The 16,997-nt window shown below is 44.6% G+C and overlaps 1 protein-coding gene across 7 annotated transcripts in view; it reads left to right on the top strand.

The window, feature by feature from the left end:
* Positions 1 to 16,997, top strand: part of LOC122552319 (sphingosine 1-phosphate receptor 2-like) — a 144,521-nt gene that overhangs the window by 94,821 nt on the left and 32,703 nt on the right. The window contains exon 1 of one of the 7 annotated variants that reach the window (XM_043695058.2): positions 1,588 to 2,300. The exons of the other annotated variants lie outside the window; for them this stretch is intronic. The gene's annotated coding sequence lies outside the window, so the exon portion shown is untranslated. Of the gene's footprint in view, positions 1 to 1,587; positions 2,301 to 16,997 lie in introns of those variants that run through there. 7 annotated transcript variants of the gene reach the window in all.

Raw genomic sequence — 16,997 nt, 5'->3', positions numbered from 1 at the left:
GGGTGGAGAGAAGGGAGGGAATGGTGAGGGGGTGGGTGGGTGGGGAGAAGGGAGGGAATGGTGAGGGGGTTGGTGGGTGGGGAGAAGGGTGGGAATGGTGCGGGGGTGGGTGAGTGGGGAGAAGGGACGGAATGGTGAGAGGGTGGGTGGGTGGGGTAAGGGAGGGAATGGTGAGGGGATGGGTGGGTGGGGAGAAGGGAGGGAATGTTGAGGGGGTGGGTGGGTGGGGAGAAGGGAGGGAATGGTGAGGGGGTTGGTGGGTGGGGAGAAGGGTGGGAATGGTGCCGGGGTGGGTGGGTGGGGAGAAGGGAGGGAATGGTGAGGGGGTGGGTGGGTGGGGAGAAGGGAGGGAATGGTGAGGGGGTAGGTGAGTGGGGAGAAGGGAGGGAATGGTGAGGGGGTGGGTGGGTGGGGAGAAGGGAGGGAATGGTGAGGGGGTGGGTAGGTGGGGAGAAGGGAGGGACCGGTGAGGGGGTGGGTGGGGATAAGGGAGGGAATGGCGAGGGGGGGGGGTGGGTGGGTGGGGATAAGGGAGGGAATGGCGAGGGGGGTGGGTGGGTGGGTGCGGAGAAGGGAGGGAATGGTGAGGGGTTTGGGTTGGGAGAAGGTCGGGAGAAGGGAGGGAACGGTGAGAGGGTGGGTGGGTGGGGAGAAAGGAGGGAACGGTGAGAGAGTGGGTGGGTGGGGAGAAAGGAGGGAACGGTGAGAGGGTGGGTGGGTGGGGAGAAAGGAGGGAATGGTGAGATGGTGGGTGGGTGGGGAGAAAGGAGGGAATGGTGAGGGCAGTGGGTGGGGAGAAGGAATGGTGAGGGGGTGGGAAGAAGGGAGGGAGTGGTGAGGGGGGTGGGGGGGTGGGAAGAAGGGAGGGAGTGGTGAGGGGGCGGGGTGGTGGGAAGAAGGGATGGAATGGTGATGGGTGGGTGGGTGTGGAGAAGGGAGGGAACGGTGTTGGGGTGGGTAGGGAAGGGTGAGGGGGTGGGTGAGTGGGTGGAGAATGCTGATGGGATGGGTGACTGGGTGAGTGGGTAGGAAAGGGTGAAGGGCTGGGTGAGTGGGTAGGGAAGAGTGTGCGGATATGTGAGTGGATGGGAATGGTGAGGGAATGGGTGACTGAATGAGTGGGTAGGAAAAGGTGAGGGGCTGGGTGAATGGGTAGTGAAGGGTGTGGAGGTGGGTGAGTGGATAGGGAAGGGTGAGGGTGGGTGGGTGAGTGAGTGGAAAGTGGAGAGGGGATTGTAGTGAGCAGATGGGATGGGGAGATGAAATGAAGAGGAGGATTGGGGAGAAGGTTCTAAGAAGGAGAGTTGAGGGGTGAAAAGGGAAAGAGGAGGGGAGAGGGAGAGCCTGTGGGTGTGAGACAGTGGGGCTGGGTATTACCAGGACAGTTTTAATGGCCGTGTTATTACAAAAGGAAATGTGGTATTTGATGTCTGACAGCGAGCCGTTGAAGATATCCAAAGCAGACTCTGAGGAATATTGTGGACTTTCCCCGATGTACTGTTCATATGAAACAGCACTGACACAGCCCTCAGCTCGGCACAAAGAGAGAGGACACATAGACTGAAATAGAGACAGGGACCCAGGCAGAGACAGAGATACACACACACACAAACACACACAGAGGAACTGAAATAGAGACGGGGACCCAGGCAGAGACAGAGATACACACACACACAAACACACACAGAGGAACTGAAATAGAGACGGGGACCCAGGCAGAGACAGAGGGACATACACTGAAACAGACAGAGAAAGGTACACACACATACAGAGACAGAGAGGGACATACACACACTGAAATGGATAGAGACACACACAGAGACAGAGGGACACATAGACTGAAATAGAGACTGGGACCCAGGCAGAGATACACACACACACACACACACACTCGGGGGGACTGAAATAGAGACAAGGACCCAGGCAGAGACAGTGGGATATACATTGAAACAGACAGAGAGACACACACACATACAGAGACAGAGAGGGACACACACACACACACTGAAACAGATAGAGAGACACACACAGAGACAGAGGGACACATAGACAGACAGACAGACAGAGACGGAGAGAGAGAGAGGGAGAAACGCATGTGCTGCAGCAGGGAGACACAGACAGACGTGCAGAGAGGGAGGGAGACTCAATGAGCCACGTCCCCTCCTGTCTGAAGGAAAGCATAAGTGAAGCGGACACAAAGCAGAGGGGCTGGGGAAGGGAGTGGGCGGTGAAGGTTTGGCCGCACTGAGGATCTCGATCTGAATCTGAACACAGTCTGAGAGGTCGGGATTATTAACACGGTAAGGAATTGCTGCTCCTTCTCCGCTACTTGGTGTCTCTCTGTGTTTGGGAAACGGGCTGTGAGTGACTGGAAACTCGAGGCGATCCCGCGGTTACTTTGTTAGGAAGCCAGGTTAATGCCAGACTGTTTCAGAAATCTGGGACTGATTTAACAGCTTTGTAACATTGAGCGAACTGGTTTTCACCCCACCCTGTTTTATTCAAATTCAGGCTGATCTGGAATGGAGCGTGTTTTGATTTTTTTAGTTTAAGTCTCTCACCAACGAGTTGAGCTTGGAGTTGCTGGCCGTTAGTTTGGATAGAGCTAGACAGGGAAAGTCTCACTCCGACTGGCAGATGGGGAGAGGCTGGCTGGGGATACGGAAAAGGCACAGCGAGTTGACGTTGAGACTGAGACTGAGACAAGGAGGCCGTTGGAAAGGTCAGACCTGACGAAAAGATCGAGTCTAGGCAGAAGATCCAATTCTGCACCCTCACAGATCCCCTCCTTCAATCAGATCTCCTGGTTACCCTTCTCCGGGGGGGGGGGGGGGGTCCGTCCTAACTAACGTTTGTTGGTAAATCTCCAGTGAGGCACTACAGAATGTTTTATTACAGAAAATGTGCTATATGAATGCAAGCTGTTGAGAATGTTCGTTGCTACACAGAGTGACTGAGGAGCTTTGGGCCAGGTCAGAGAGATGGCCAGGTCAGGAGTTGGTGAGAGTTGTGGATGAAGAATGGGAAGGAGGCAGCATTAGTTCCTGAGGATTTTGGCCCAGGGGGCGGCACACAGGGAACTGGGAGGAGGGGGTTGGTCAGAGACTGCAATTACTGGCAGAGGGAGTGGGCTGTATTTGAATAAGAAAACCAGGCAGGGATTTTGAAGCCAGTGTGTTGTGGGAGTATTAGCTGATGAAGCTCAGCACCAGAAATCATCTTAGACATAGTCTGGAAAAAACTGAACGAGACAACATCAGCACTGCTCCCTCCTCGTAGAACAGTCTGCATTGGATATAAGATCTTCAGCAACAAATGGAATGGGGAGGGGGGAAAAGTTTGTTAATCTAAACACTGGAGTCAGTTGTGTGCACATTATACTGGTGAGAAGGAAGCATTTTCTGAGATGGCTTGGTCAGGAGATAATATCATACAGTAACAAACTTGTCAGATTCTGAAAGAGTGCTACAAGTCTTTCCACATTCCCACCATCATTCAACCTCCACACAGTACTTCAAATCACTTCATCTGACCTTTCTGATGCAACTCTTGACTGAAGGAATTCAGCATTCACTGCACTAAATGACGGCCTGTTCCACAGGCCATTGTAGCCTGGAGAAAGAACCTTCTTCTGATATCTGAACCGGATCTGGTCTGATCCAGCTTCAGAATGTGAGCCTTGCTCCTTCCTAACCTACTAACTTTGGAGATCGTGTTCCAATGATGTGAACACCCCTCGGGATCTTACCCAAGGTAGATTTTTTTTATGGCGAAAGTGAGGACTGCAGATGCTGGAGATCAGAGTAAAGATTAGAGTGGTGCTGGAAAAACACAGCTGGTCAGGCAGTATACGAGGAGCAGGAAAATCAACGTTTTGGGCAAAAGCCTTTAATCAGGATTTTTTAAATACTGTGTCAACCAAGAAGGAGTCAGCAAGCTGCTCTCGTGCAGAGGTGTCACTATTAAGCAAAGTGCTGTGCTCAAGAACAGAAATAGCTGGAGAAACTCAGTAGGTCTGGCATCATCTGCTTCTTCAGAACTGATGGTCACTGGATTTGAAATGTTAACTCTGCTTTCGCTGCACTGATTTTGCCAGAGCTGCCGAGTTTGTCCAGCTACTTCTGTTTCTGTTTCAGATTTACAACATCAGCAGTTCTTTCTTTTTCGTTAAGATGCTGTGTTCATTTGGTCATCTTGTTCATTAATGTCACTAGCCTTCCAGCAGATTTTTTAAAAAGGCTAAGGTCCAATCTAAGAATGTTTGATAACATACACATAGAGATGACCAAGGATATGCAAGTTAGACAGATTGGCCATGCTAAATTGCCATAGTATTCAGGAATGTGCAGGCTAGGTGGTTTAGCCATTGAAAATTCAGGGGTACAGGGTAGGGAGATGAGTCTGGGTGGAATGCTGCTCAGTGTGGTCTCATTAGGCCAAATGACCTGTTTCTACACTGTAGGGATTCTATGATTCACTTAGGAGAAATCTCTTTCCCCTGAGATTGGTGCAATGTTGAGGTTCTAAAGATGTTGGTGAGGCCTCTTCTGGATTACTGTATCTAGTTCTGGTCACCCTGTTATAGGAAGAACAATATGAAGCTGGAGACGGTTCAGAAGAAATTTACCAAATGGCAAATCTCTTGTCAGGAATGGAGGGGTTGAGTTAGAAGAAGAGGCTGGATAGACTGGGACTTTTTTTAGAGTTTGAGGGCTGACTTTTATAGCAGTTTATCTACAGCCCTCATGATTTTATAAGGTGAATGCCAAGATGGGGGAATTACGGGACTAGAGGGCATATTTTGAGGTGAGAGGAGAAAGATTTTAAAAATATGAGGGGCTTTTCTTGACACTTAATGGTTCATGTGTGGAGTGAACTGCCAGAGGAAGTTGTGGATGCAGGTACAGTTACAATATTTTAAAATGTATTTTGAATAGTACATGAATAAGAAGTATTTGGAGGGATATGGGCCAAGCACAGGCAGGTGGGACTAGTTTGGTTTGAGATTATGGTCGACATGGACTGGTTGAACCAAAGGGTTGGTGTCCATGCTGTTAGAACTCTCCTCGTAAGATGGTCTCCATCCCTCCCCATCCCCCAAAAAATATATAGTCAGGGGTAAATGGGTCCGGGTGGGTTACCCTTCAGAGGGTCATTGTGGACTTGTTGGGCTGAATGGCCTGTTTCCATACTGTAGGGAATCTATAATTCTATAAAATGTGAAACTTGCTCTGATAGGGAAGGCTTGAAATGAACAACAGAGACAGTTTTAAGGAGAAACTGGATCAGCAGATGAGAGAGAAAGGAATAGATGGGTAAGCTGATAGGATGTGATGAGGTAAGGATGGGGAGCCTCTAGTGGAACATGCTGACTGGCACAGACCAATTGAAAGCCATGTCTGTTGGAGTGTACCACTCACCATGACAATCGTCCATCTGCCTGGTCACAAACTACCTTCCTGGAAACAATTCAAACTTACCATGATGACTGGGGCTAAGAGTCTGGTAACTATTAAACATCTCACACGTGAATGTTCCAAGTAATTCTTGCTCTTACAGTGTGACACAGCTCAATACTGGCACTGGACTATCAGTGATAGAGGGGCTGTGTGTTTACAGTGTAATCTGTCTGCCTGGTACTATATGAGGTTACTGCTGGCATCTGAGACAGCAATCACAATACAATGCATATCTGCCAATCCTTCATGGACACCCTGTCAATCTGAGAGATTTCATTCAAATTTCAGTTTGATATCTCACACTAAGACAGGGGTTACAAAACACTGTATAGCACCTAATATTACAGTCTGTACCCTGATTTAACATACCACTCATTGTAACACTGATATACCCCATGCCCTGTAACAGTCTGATACATTCAACAGCCCCCAGTCTAACACTTGGATATACCCTACACCCCTCACTGTAGTACTGATCTAACTTATACCCCTCACTGTAACAGTCTGATACATTCAGCACTCCTCACTGTAACACTCTGATCTAACCCACACCCCTCACTGTTACACTCTGATAGACCTCATATCTTTCACTGTAACACTAATGCAATAACGCCCCTCACTATAGCACTAATAAGCCCAACACCAATCACAGTAACATATATTCTACTCTCTTCACTGTAACACTCTGAAATTCTCCACACCCCTCAATGATTAGAAAGAGATAAAGTAGGAACGTGTTTTCGGAGGTTTGAGCCTGCTCTGCCATTCAGCATCATCATGGCTGATCCTATATTTTGACACCGTATTCCTGCTCTCTCACCATACTTCTCATCAACTTTAGCTTTTTGAAACCTTTCTCATCTTTCTTAAATATATTCACAGGTGTGGCCTTCACTGTCTTGTGTGATAGAGAATTTCATAGGTTCACCACCCTTCATGAAGAAATCTGTCCACCTCTGAGTTCAAATTGGCCTACCATATCCTAAGGCCATGATCTTTTCTTCTGGGCCTTCCCAAGCCAAGGGAAACATTTTCCCTGTGGAGAAAGTGAGGTCTGCAGATGCTGGAGATCAGAGCTGGAAATGTGTTGCTGGAAAAACGCAGCAGGTCAGGCAGCATCCAGGGAACAGGAGAATCGACGTTTCGGGCATAAGCCCTTCTTCCTGAAGAAGGGCTTATGCCCGAAACGTCGATTCTCCTGTTCCTTGGATGCTGCCTGACCTGCTGCGCTTTTCCAGCAACACATTTCCAAACATTTTCCCTGCATCTAGTCTTTTCACTCCTGTCCGAACTTTCTACCATTTAATAAGATTTCTTCTTATCCTTTGGAACTGACCTTGGTGGTGGGCAAGTTGTTGGAGGGAATCCTGAGGGACAGGATGTACATGTATTTGGAAAGGCAAGGATTGATTAGGGATAGTCAACATGGCTTTGTGCGTGGGAAATCATGTCTCACAAACTTGATTGAGTTTTTTGAAGAAGTAACAAAGAAAATTGATGAGGGCAGAGCAGTAGATGTGATCTTTATGGACTTCAGTAAAGCGTTTGACAAGGTTCCCCATGGGAGATTGTTTAGCAAGGTTAGATCTCATGGAATACAGGGAGAACTAGCCATTTGGATACAGAACTGGCTCAAAGGTAGAAGACAGAGGGTGGTGGTGAAGGGTTGTTTTTCAGACTGGAGGCCTGTGACCAGTGGAGTGCCACAAGGATCGGTGCTGGGCCCTCTACTTTTTGTCATTTACATAAATGATTTGGATGTGAGCATAAGATGTACAGTTAGTAAGTTTACAGATGACACCAAAATTGGAGATGTAGTGGACAGCGAAGAGGGTTACCTCAGATTACAACAGGATCTGGACCAGATGGGCCAATGGGCTGAGAAGTGGTAGATGGAGTTTAATTCAGATAAATGTGAGGTGCTGCATTTTGGGAAAGCAAATCTTAGCAGGACTTATACACTTAATGGTAAGGTCCTCGGGAGTGTTGCTGAACAAAGAGACCTTGGAGTCCAGGTTCATAGCTCCTTGAAAGTGGAGTCGCAGGTAGATAGGATAGTGAAGAAGGCATTTGGTATGCTTTCCTTTATTGGTCAGAGTATTGAGTACAGGAGTTGGGAGGTCATGTTGTGGCTGTACAGGACATTGGTCAGGCCACTGTTGGAATATTGCATGCAATTCTGGTCTCCTTCATATCGGAAAGATGTTGTGAAACTTGAAAGGGTTCAGAAAAGATTTACAAGGATGTTGCTAGGGTTGGAGGATCTGAGTTACAGGGAGCGGCTGAACAGGCTGGGGCAGTTTTCCCTGGAGCGTCGAAGGCTGAGGGGTGACCTTATTGAGGTTTACAAAATTATGAGGGGCATGGATAGGATAAATAGACAAAGTCTTTTCCCTGGGATCGGGGAGTGCAGAACTAGAGGGCATAGGTTTAGGGTGAGAGGGGAAACATATAAAAGAGACCTAAGGAGCAACTTTTTCTTGCAGAGGGTGGTATGTGTATGGAATCAGCTGCCAGAGGATGTGGTGGAGGCTGGTACAATTGCAACATTTAAGAGGCATTTGGATGGGTATATGAATAGGAAGGGTTTGGAGGGATATGGGCCAGGTGCTGGCAGGTGGGACTAGATTGGGTTGGGATATCTGGTCGGCATGGACGGGTTGGACCGAAGGGTCTGTTTCCACGCTGTACATCTCTATGACTCTGTAACTTCGAAAGACTGTAAGATGCAGAAGAATAGGTCATTTGGCCCATCAAGTCTTAGAACATAGAACATAGAACGTTACAGCGCAGTACAGGCCCTTTGTCCTTCGATGTTGCACCAACCTATGAAAATAATCTGATGCCCATCTAACCTACACTGTTCCATTGTTATCCATATGTATGTCCAATGCCCATTTAAATGCCCTTAACGTCCGCGAGTCTACTGCTGTTGCAGGCGGGCCGTTCCATGCCCTATTACTCTCTGAGTGAAGAAACTACCCCTCATATCTGTCCTATATCTATCAATGTGCAAACTCCACACAGACAGTTGCGTGAAGCAGGAATTGAACCCAGTCTCTGGCGCTGTGAGGCAGCAGTGCTAACCACTGTGCCACCGTGCCGCCATTTTATATGTCTTGATTAAGTCATCTCTCATTCTTCTCCTCTCTAATGAAAATAGCCTCAGTTCCCTCAGCCTTTCCTCATAAGACCTTTCTTCCATACCCAGGCAACATTTCAGTAAATCTCCTCTGCACCCTTTCCAAAGCTCCCACATCCTTCCTATAATGTGGTGACCAGCACTGTACACAATATTCCAGGTGCGGCCTTACCAGTGTCTTGTACAGCTGAAGCATGACCTCCTGGTTCCAAAATTCAATTCTCCTACCCATAAACGCCAACATACCATATGCCTTCTTAACAACCTTATCAACCTGAGTGGCAACTTTCAGAGGTTTATGCTTCTCTCTGTTCACCTACACTGCCAAATATTTTACCATTAGCCCAGTACTCTGCATTCCTGTTACTTCTTCTGAAGTGAACCCCATTTACCACCTCTCCGCCCAGCTCTGCAGCTTATCTATGTCCCTCTGTAACCCACAACATCCTTCGGCACTATCCATAACTCTGCCTCCCTTAGTGTCATCTGCAAATTTACTAACCCATCCTTCTGTGCCCACATCCATATCATTTATAAAAATGAAAAACAGGTGTGGCCCCAAAACAGATCCTTGTGGCACACCACTGGTAACTGAGCTCCAGGATGAACATTTCCCATCCACTACCACCCTTTGCCTTTTTTCAGCTAGCCAATTTCTGACCCAAACTGCTAAATCACCTTCAATCCCAAAACTTAGTATTTTATGCAATAGCCTACCGTGTGGAACCTTATCAAGTGCCTTATTGAAGTCCATATACACCACATCAACTGCTTTACCTTCATCTACCTGTTTTGTCACCTTCTCGAAGAACTCAATAAGGTTAGTGAGGCATGACCTACCTTTCACAAACCAGGTTGACTATCCCTAATCAAATTATTCATTAGCAGATGATTATAAATCCTATCTCTTATAATCTTTTCCAACACCTTACCCACAACTGAAGTAAGGCTCACTGGCCTATAATTCCCAGGGTTGTCCTGACTCTCCTTCTGAAACAAGGGAACAACATTTGCTTTCCTCCAGTCTTTTGGCACTACTCCTGTTAACAATGATGACATAAAGATCAAAACCAAAGGCTCTGCAATCTCTTCTCTGGCTTCCCAGTGAATCCGAGGAAAAGTCCCATCCAGCCCAGGGGTCTTATCTATTTTCAGATTTTCCAAAATTGCTAAAACCTTCTCATTGTTAACTGCAATCCCATCTAATCTAGTAGTCTGTATCTCCGTATTCTCACTAACATTGTCATTTTCCAATGTGAATACTGACGAGAAGTATTCATTCAGCGCTTCCCCTATGTCCTCTGATTCCACACACAGCTGCCCACTACTATCTTTGATGGGCCCTAATCTTACTCTAGTCGTTGTTTTATTCCTGATATACTGATAGAAGACCTTAGAATTTTCCTCGATCCTATTCGCCAACAACTCTCATGTCCCCTTCTGGCTCTTCTTAGCCCTCTCTTTAGATCTTTGCTGGCTAACTTATAACTCTCAAGCCCCCTAACTGAGCCTTTACGCCTCATCCTTGCATAAGCCTCCCTCTTTTTGGCAAGAGCTACAACGTCTTTAGTAAACCATGGCTCCCTCACTCGACAACTACCTCCCTGCCTGATAGGTATATACTTATCAAGAACCCGCAGTAGGTGTTCCTTGAATGAGCTGCACATAATTCTCATAGTTCAGTTAGATCATAGCTGATCTGATCATTTTCAACTCTTTCCCTGTATTCCTAGATTCCTTTGCTAATTATAGATGTGTTTCATTCAATCCTTGACAGCCCTCTGTGCTAAAGAACTCCATAATTTCATTATCCATTCTGAGAGAAGAAATTTCCTTCTCATCTCCATCTCAAATGGGTGCCTCATTACTCTGAAATTACTCTGGTCCTAGACTATTCCACAAATACCTCACACCTTCACTGGGGTGACAACCTCTCAGCATCTATCCTGTCAAGTCTCCGAACAAATCTGTGTTTTAATCATGTCTCTTCTAATTCTTTTAAACTCAAATGCATACAAGCCCAACCAGCCTCTCCCCATAAGCAAATCCCTCCACACACCTTTTCCGGACTGCCTTCAATGCCAGTACAACTTTTATTTCAAAAGAGATCTGACTACAGTAGTGCTTTGTATAGTTTTACCAAAACTCTCTATTTTTGTACTGCATTCCAAATGAAGAACAACAGTCTATTTACCATTTGTGTTACCTGCTGAACTTGGATGCTAGCTTTTTGTCAGTCATGCACGGGACTCCCAAATTCCTCTGTGCTGTAGCTTTCACAGTCTCTCTCCATTTATATCATAATTAACTCCTCTATTGTTCCTTCCAAAGTGCACAATCTCACATTTTTTCATTGTATTCCATTTGCCACGCACTTATCCTATTTATACCCCTCTGCAAGCTCCTTGTCTCATCCTCACTATTACATTTCAACCTTTTTTTTTATATAGATATTTTTATTAGAAATTTAACATTTTTACAAGTTTACAAAAATAAACAAAACTCTCAGATATAAACATTGATATACAATTAACTCAAATATACAATAGCCAAAATTTAACAAGAGACAGAAAAAAAACCGAAAAAGAAGAAAAAACAAAACTCAACTATCTATCCAACCTATTTTTAAGTCTACTGCAAGTTTGGTGAGAGTACGTTCATTTCCCTCATCCAAGTCATCAATATATATTCTAAGTAATTGTTGCCCCAGCACTAATCCCTCCTATAGTTATGAGTTGCCATCCTGAAAATGCCCCCCCCTTATGCTCAGCTTCCTATCTTCTATTAGTTAGCCAATTCCTTCTCCATTCTAACACATTCAGTACCAAGTGCTCTTACCTTAGTAAGTAGTCTAATATGCAGTACATTATTGAATACCACTTGGAAAGTCAAATCTATTAGATCTACAAGTTTCCCTTTAACTATCCTGTTTGTTATTTCCTCAAAAAAACTAATAAAATTGTCAGGCTTGACTTTCCTTTTGGAAGCCATACTACTACTGCCTGATATGTGATGTATTTTTAAATGCACTGCTATTGCATGGAACATTGAACAATATAACACAGTACAGGCCCTTCAGCCCTTGATGTTGTGCCAGGCTTTTATCCTACTCTAACATCAAACTAACCTACATTCCCTTCATTTCACTATTATCCATGTGCCTATCCAAGAGTCACTTAGATGTCCCTGATGTATCTGACTCTACTACACTGCTGGCAGTGCATTTCACGCACCCACCACTCTCTGTGTAAAGAACCTACCTCTGACATCTCCCCTAAACCTTCCTCGAATCACCGTAAAATTATGCTCCTTAGTTATGGTCTAACTAGGGCTTTATAGAGCTGCAGCATAACATTGTGGCTCTTAAACTCAACCCCACTGCTAATGAAAGCCAACATACCATACACCTTCTTAACAACCCTATCAACTTGGGTAGCAACTTTGAAGGATCTGTGGACGTGGACCCCAGAATCCTGCCTTTAACCCTATATTCAAATTCGACCTTCCAAAGTGAATCACTTTACAGATTGAACTCCATCTCCCACATATCAGCCCAGTTCTGCATCCTGTCAATGTTTTGTTGCAACCTACAACAGCCCTCCACACTATCCGCCACTCCACCAACCTTTGTGTCATCAGCAAACTTACGAACCCACCCTTCCACTTGCTCATCCAAGTCACTTATAAAAATCACAAACAGCAGAGATCCCAGAACTGATCCCTGTGGAACATCACTCGTCACTGAGCTTCAGGGTGAATACTTTCCATCTACTACCACCCTCTGTCTTCTCTGGGCCAGCTAATTCTGTATCCAGACAGACAGGTTTCCCATGCCTCCTTACTTACTGAATGAGCCTACCATGGGGAATCTTATCAAATCTGAAAATGTGTTGCTGGAGAAGCGCAGCAGGTCAGGCAGCATCCAGGGAACAGGAGAATCGACATTTCGGGCATAAGCCCTTCTTCAGGAATCCTTATCAAATGCCTTGCTAAAATCCATGTACATCACATCCACTACTCTACCTTCATGAAAGTGTTTTGTAACATCGTCAAATAATTCAATAACATTTTGTGAGGCATGACCTGTCTCTCACAAAGCCATGCTGACTATCTCTAATCATACTATGGTTTTCCAAGTAATCATAAATCCTGTCTCTCAGAATCTTCTCCAATAATTTGCCCACCACCAATGTAAGACTGACTGGTCTGTAATTCCCAGGGTTATCCCTATTCCTTTTCTTGAACAAGGGAATAACATTTACCATCCTCCAATCATCTGGTACTGCTCCAGTGGACAGTGAGGTTGCAAAGATCATCGCCAAAGGCACAGCAATCTCTTCCCTCACTTCCTGTAGTAACCTTAGGTATAATCCGTCTAACCCATGGGTCTTATCTATCCTTATGTTTTTCAACATTTCCAGCACATCCTCCTTCTTAACATCAACCTGTTCAAACATATCAGCCTGTTTTACGCTGTCCTCATAAAAGTCAATGTCCCTCTCAGTAGTGAATACTGAAGCAAAGTATTCATTAAGGACCTCCCCTACCTTCTCCGACTCCAGGCGCAAAGTCCCTCCACCATCCCATTTCGGCCCTACCCTCACTCTGGCCATCCTCTTGTTCTTCACATAAGTGTAGAATGTCTGAGGGTTTTCCTTAATCCAACCCGATAAAGTTTTGTCATGCCCTTTTCTAGCTCTCCTAAGTCCATTCTTCAGTTCCTTCCTAGCTACCTTATACCCACAGCCTGAATGTATTAGTTCACGTACCCAGCAGTCCCCGTGTCTGCATTCACTCCTATTGAGCCTTCACTCTGCCTATTCATGAGGTAAGTATTTAACAGGAACATTTACCTTCCTGGCAGCCCCTGAAGTCTCTACAATAGACTCTCAATAACACATGTTAAGCTAACTGGCCTATGATAGGGGAGCAAGTGTCTTTTGGAAAGGAGGAATTGTCCATCAACATTTTGCAATCCATCACTATTTAAATCATACTCTGCTATTCTGTCTTTCCTACCAAAATTGATGAGTGCACATTTATCCATATATTTATACACATTTATTGTGCATCTTCTATGCATTTCCTTCTCACTCACCCTGAAACTTCTTACCATTTTCCTCACCATTCATACTTCCACCTGCTTTTGTGCCATCAGCAAACTTCAATCCCTGATCCAAATCTTTTATACATATTGTCAACAGCTAGGGCCCGAACACTGATCCCTGAGGTCCCTTACTCATCACTGCCTTCCACTCCAAAACTGACCCATTTATTCCTAACCTCTGCTTTCTGCCCATTAACCAATTCTCAATCAATGTAAGTATGTTATCATTAATCCTATCTCTTTGATTACACACACTATCCTTTTACTTTAATCGAAAGCGTTCTGAAAATCCAAATATACACTATCCACAGGTTTTTCTCTCATCTAGACGACAGTTACTTCCTCAAAAAAAACTCCAGTAGGTTTGAAAAACACAATTTTCTTTTCATAAAACCTTTTTTGACTTCATATATGATATCCTTGCTATTTTTTAAATGTCCTTTTATCACATTCTTTCGACCAGATGTCAGCATTTCCCCTACTACTGATGTTAGGTTTGTAATTCCTACTTTTCTCCTCTTTTAAACTGCTGGGTTACATTTCCCACCCTCCAATTTGTGACTGGAATACAGAATGTACAAACATTTTGAAGATGAGAAACTGTAATGTGTACACAACTGTACCTATTGTCTTGACGTGTCAGGAGTTACTGTGCTGTCTTGCATATTTTGCACTTCTTATGTGCTGCTCTGTGTATCATTGTGTAGTCTGCCTGTCCATGTAGCACCCTTGGTCCTGGAGGAACGTTGTCTCATTTTCACTGTATCCATTGTATGTGGTAGAAAGGACAAATAAAGCTACTCTTGATTATCGACCAACATATCAACTATTTGCAAGGCCGCCTCCTTTAGTACCCTGGGATTTAGATGACCAGGCCATGCAGTTTACCAACTTTCCATCTCATCTCCAACGCTGCTTCTATAGTAAAATTAATTTCCTTCAATTCCTCCTTTCTAACTCCCCTACCATTCTGGGACGGTATTTGTATCTGCTTTCTTCTGTGAAGACCGAACTAAAGTAGTTGTTGAACTACTCTGCCAGTTCCCTATGCTCCATGTCCAATTCTCCTGATTCATTTTGGGTAGAGGCAAACTACATTTGTCTGTGTTCATCATTTTCATTTTACCTTATATCCCTGACAGTAACACCCCTCATTGTACACCCTTCTGATGTACCTGATAACACTCAACATAACACTATTGATGTATCACATCCCTTCACTGATGCATCCCACACCCCTTGTTGCAACACTGATATATCCCTCAACCTGAACTGAACTGAAATGCATTGATATAGCCCACACCCCTCACTGAAACACTTTGATATACCCAACTCACAGACTGCCTGGCATTCTTTCACAGTTTGTTCCTAAAGTCATTTTCTTAAGCTTTTTTTTATTATAAGCTGTTATTTAATGTTAAATATACAGTTCAAATTATTCTTAGAATCAAAGAATCTCTAGTGTGGAAGCGTGCTATTTGGTCCATCGAGTCCACATCAAAGAACACACTCAGACCAAGTCCACTACCCTATCCCTGTAACTCTGCATATCCCATGGCTATTCCACCTAGCCTGCACATCTATGGAAATTATGGGCAATTTAGCATTGCCAATCCAACTGAACTGCACATCTTTGAGCTGTGGGAGGAAACCAGACCACCTGAGGAAACCCACACAGACATGTGGAGAATGTGCAAACTCCACACAGACTGAGGCCGGTATCAAACCTAGGTCCCTGATACTGTGAGGTAGCAGTGCTTACCACTGAGCCACAGTGCCAACCTGATAATGATTCAATCATAAAATTACTCCAATGACTCATCATTTAGGGAACTTGCACTGAGGTCTAAATCTCCCAATGAAAGAAGAAATACTTGCATGCTTCTCATAAAGATTTGATGTCACTACAAACTAGTAATGATGCATAAAAAATATAAGGTCCTTCCACTTGATCCTCAGGGCATCTTGCTGTGGAGTGAATTATGTTCCTCAGGTGACATTTATAAGTCAACTGTCTCAAACATCACAGCCCTGTCAATCCTTGTCAGTGCTGGTTAATTGGACATGGTTTTATATGACTACACATTTCCTTTGATTCTGAGCCCCACGCTATTAGGTAGTCATAAAATAATGTAATTCCATCAGATAGCTAAACGCTCTACACTTTGGTAAGATCTGAGAATCTGCACTCATTATATTTTGCCAATTTTCTCTTTTTGATGAGCCATTTAACCTCGGCACCTAGACTTCCAAACACTGTTTCCAGACACCCTGTTCCCAATCTCCCTGCGCCCAGACTCCATGACCATTGTTTCCTGGCCCCCTGTGCCTTCTCCTCTGCTTCCACAAGCCCTGATCTGACCTCCTTTCAGCTAAATATCTCATGATACACTGCTGATGACAGATCAAAAATGATTACATGCCTGTCACAATCTCCAGTCACCAAAATGCTTTAAAAATATATTTTGATGTCCCTTATTTTAGTTACTGAGTTCTTGCTGTTGTGCAGCAACCTTTGACTGTTATGGTTTCCAGTCACTGTGAAAGTGGAAGTTGTCGGAAGGCAGGCAGCGTGTCTGTCTCCAGGTCACAGGCTGTGTGTATTTATAAAACTGAAGCTAATACTGCATTGATGAGTTTCCTTAAATGTTCTGAAGGCTGTGCAGATCATATTTATGAATGTGTGGGTATATCAATTGTATACAGATAAGTATTTAGGCACAGATGCAAAGAAACCCCAGCATATGGAACTGACAGGGACAGGTGCCAATGCAGTGAAATATACCAGAACGTTAGATATTTAGAAAATGGTCAGATAATAGAGAAAATTGAAGCTAAAATCTAAACTACTCTCAGTAAAAGCATGAATTGCAAAGCTCTATTAAAGACTGTGCTCTCTAACCACAGTCATGTTAAATGATTCTGCAGAATGACTAAGAAAAGACTAAAATAATTTAAAATGACCATCAAATCAGTTTAGAATAATTCATCATATCCCTAGATGTCCTTAACAAAAGACTCAGTTGCTGTCAAATCATCACTATCCCTCAATTCAAGGATGGCATTGAGTCAGTGTCAACGTCTGATCCCGCCTTCTGAATCTTGCCATTGCCTCTGTTGTGGTAACCCTCATGTTAAATTCATCACTAGTCATCTCTCTCGAACATCCTCTGGGACTATGGTGACTTTGCCTCTTCCAGGAAACAATGTGTGAGCAGAAATCTGAATCACACACTCTTTGTGAAGTCAGTCTTTACGTTGACCTGTACCTGTTAATGTTCTGGTTTGG

The sequence above is a fragment of the Chiloscyllium plagiosum genome, unplaced genomic scaffold, assembly GCF_037043375.1.
Source record: "Chiloscyllium plagiosum isolate Xiang-an unplaced genomic scaffold, Cpla_swu_hap1 HiC_scaffold_45, whole genome shotgun sequence".
NCBI lineage: Eukaryota > Metazoa > Chordata > Chondrichthyes > Orectolobiformes > Hemiscylliidae > Chiloscyllium > Chiloscyllium plagiosum.
The sequence above is the reverse complement of the archived record's forward strand: the minus strand, read 5'-3'. Positions and strand labels throughout refer to the sequence as shown.